Source organism: Euprymna scolopes, chromosome 5 (assembly GCF_053919585.1).
Source record: "Euprymna scolopes isolate OS-2025 chromosome 5, ASM5391958v1, whole genome shotgun sequence".
Classification (NCBI taxonomy): domain Eukaryota; kingdom Metazoa; phylum Mollusca; class Cephalopoda; order Sepiida; family Sepiolidae; genus Euprymna; species Euprymna scolopes.
In genome coordinates, this window is record NC_136486.1 from 102,844,001 (window position 1) to 102,847,604 (window position 3,604).

A 3,604-nucleotide genomic window follows, 5' to 3' on the forward strand; every position below is an offset into this window, starting at 1 on the left:
TCATCAAATCTCCATACTAACGTAATGTACTTGCAGTAACCCTTATCCCTAAGTGGTTTCCGCGCCTTGATAAGTGGTGACCACTGTGTAAAATAAATAAATAAATAAATAAACCTTGTCAGCCCTTAAAAGGAAAGTGGAATACTCCAATTCCTAATAAAACAATAAAAATGGTCTCGCTGTTGAGGCAAATCTAATAAAGATTTGTTCTTCTTGGCCTTTTAGCCAAGATCAAAATGTAGTATCTGTTCTTCAGATGCTACACTTCAAGTTCTTCTCTCTCAGTGGGGGAGAAACTATCCTAAGACAATTGTTGTTCCTTTCCCCACGTTAAAAAACGACCCTAATATCTAAATCTGTCCCGTAGGGAGACATTGTAAATAGGTACTATATTTAATGTAACACAGTCTTAATATTACAAAAGTAACTGGGAAAAGTAATTTCTGATTAAATTACAAAATGCACTGGAAATGTCTCTTCTGATTAATTATAAAATGCCCTGGAAAATGTCCCTTCTGATTATTTTTTTGTTTTGTTTACTTGCCTCCCCACAAGGGCAGAGTTGGACATGAAGTCGGTTAAAAATTGGGGGGGGGACCAGCTCCCCAAAAGGGGCAATCTAGTCATCAAAAAAATAAGAAATGTATCAGTAATGAAGGATTTCTCCTCCATTAACCAAGACCAAAAAAGGGGAGGGATTTAAGTCACTGGAATGCTGAGAATGATACTACACTCAGAAATTCATGTTGAAGCAATGGTTGCCTAATTCTAACCATGTTAATGTTTTTATGTATTAATTTCGAAAAACTGCTGAAACAGTTTATGATTTAAACATTATTTTATTTCAATTATATTTTAAACAGTGGGGTTGGGGATATTAAGTTAGTCCCGGAAATGACATAAACCGCTTACGATTTAAACAGTACTTTATTTTATGTATATTTTTAACAGTGGGGTGGGGGATATAAAATCAGTTCCGGAAATGACTGAAACCTTTTACACATTAAACATTACTTTATCTAATGTATATTTTTAACAATGGGGTGGGGGATATGAAGTCATTCCCGGAAATGACTGCAACCATTTACGTTTTAGACATTACTTTGCTTAATGTATATTTTTAATAGTAGAATGGGAGAAACAAGTCAGTCCTGGAAATGGCTGAAGCCATTTAAGTTTTAGACATTACTTTATTTAATGTATATTGTTAACAGTGGGTGGGAGACATAAAGTCAGTCCCAGAAAGGGCTAAAACAGTTTACTATTTAGACAGTATATTATTTCACGTATATTTTAGCAGTGGTTTGGGGATATAAATGGCTGAAACAGTTTACAGTTTATACATTAATTTATTTCATGTATATTTATATCAGTGGGGTGGCAGACTTGAAGTCATTGCCGGGATCGAATGAGATAAACGCAAATATATATTAGCAGAAAGCGTCGCCCAGTATTGAATGAGAGAGGTTGAAAATATATAGACGTAGAATACCCAGCATCGCTCGGGATCGAATGAGATAGGTGAAAGAAATATAATAGCCGAATATGCAGCGTCATCCGGAATTGGATAAGATAGGTAGAACGCATATACTATGAGAATATGCAGAATTGGGTGATGTGTTTGTAATGAAATAATCAACCCAGGCAATATATCAAAGTTATTATTTAAGTAAGGGGGAACGACATAGTGGGTTAAAGTTATGAAAATTATTGTCGAAATTAGTAACATCCAAAAATTATGAAAAATGATAAAATGTGAGTTACTTGATTGGTGTGTTTGTTATGAAATAATAAGCCCAGACAATATATTAAAGTGCTTATATTAGTAGCAGAGGGGCATAATGTGGGTTTTTTTAATTATAAAAATATGGTAGAAATTAGTAACATATCCAAGAATTATGAAAAATGATGAAATGTGAGTTAATTGATTGATGTGTTTGTAATGGAATATGCAGCCAAGCAAATATATCAAAGGTTTTTTGTTTAGTAAGGGGGGGTATAAGGTATGTTTAACTTATGAAAAATTAATGTCGAAATTTGTAACATATCCAAGAATTATGAAAAATGATAATATTTGATTTAATGAATTAGTGTGTTTGCAATGAAATAATCAGACCAAACAATATATCAAAGTTATTATTTTAGTAAGGGGACGATGATGTGAGTTTAAATTATGAAAAATGATTGTAACATATCCAAGAATTATAAAAAATTACGAAATGTGAGTTAATTGATTGGTGTGTTTGAAATAAAATAATCAGTCCAGAAAATATATCAAAGTTATTATTTTAGTAGTGCGGGGTTATTAATGTGAGTTAAAAATATAAAAAGTGATTGTCGAAATTTGTAACATATCCGAGAATTATGAAAATGATGAAATGTAAATTAATTGATAATTGTGCATTTTATGAAATAATCAGCCCAGACAATATATCAAAGTTTTTTTTTTGTAAGAGAGGGCGATGAGGATGGTTTAACTTATAAAAAATATGGTCGAAATTATTAAGATATCCAAAAATAACGAAAATGATAAAATGTGAGTTAACTAATTGATCTATTTATAATGAAATAGCCCAGACAATACATCAATGTGATTATTTAAGTAAAGGGGGGGGAATAAGGACGGCTAAAATTATGAAAAATTATTGTCGACATCAGGAAGCTATACAAGAATTACGAAAAATGATGGAATGTTAGTTAATTGATTGGTGTGGTTGTAATGAAATAATCAGCCCAGACAATGTATCAAAGTTATTATTTTAGTAAGAGAGAGCGATAGTGATAGTTGTAATTACAAAAATTTATGGTCAAAATTAGTAACATATCCAAGAATTACGAAAAATGATGAAAAGCGATTTTAATTTATAATAAAATAATCAGTCCAGACAATATATAAAATATATTATGTTAGTAAGAGAGGACGATAAAGATGGTTTTAATTATGGAAACTGATTGTCGAAATTAGTAACTGTTATGGCTTGCAATAAGCCACAAAGTAAACAGAACAACGGAATACAGTTTAAACAATGTATTACTGGAACAACAACGTAAAAAGGTTACAACTGAAAAGCGTAGTAAACGTCATCGAGCAGGCGAGGGTTGCTTTGGTGTTTAATCCACGCCTGGATCAAAAGGTCTATGGTTTATATAATGGATAGAACAGTCCATTTGGAGGGTGATTCCCCCACAACACCTCCTCCCAAGCTGATTTCCGCGGTTGTGAAAATCAGTATTTCTTCCTTTTGGGGCAGACCACCAATGGGTCTGTGCGCGTCCTCTTTATGCCGGAGCGTCTCGGTTCTGACATCCCTTTGGGAGGGTCTATGTCAAAAGTCATACACAGTTTCAATCGCCTCAGTACCGTCCTGCGGTGGTTCTTCTTTATCCTCGTAAAAGCGTTTCCTGATTTGGTTCAGGTGCCTCTTATGTTGGAACTTTGGGCCCTGAATGATGTATGTAACATGGCCGATTCTTCGTAAGATCGTGCCCTATTCCCCAAAAGAAGCGTTATTTCTAAAATGTCTAAAATACACGTTATCTCCGCTTTTAACCCGTTTCATTGGCATTGTAGAAGTTCTGTCTTGTACTATGCGTTTGGGTAACA

General features: G+C 33.5%; 1 non-coding gene across 1 annotated transcript; it reads left to right on the forward strand.

Moving 5' to 3' along the window:
• The first annotated feature begins 205 nt into the window (after nucleotides 1–205).
• LOC145277281 (U2 spliceosomal RNA) lies at nucleotides 206–407 on the forward strand. Its single transcript, XR_013868131.1, has one exon. It is a non-coding gene; the product is annotated as a U2 spliceosomal RNA (small nuclear RNA).
• Nucleotides 408–3,604: the final 3,197 nt, after the last annotated feature.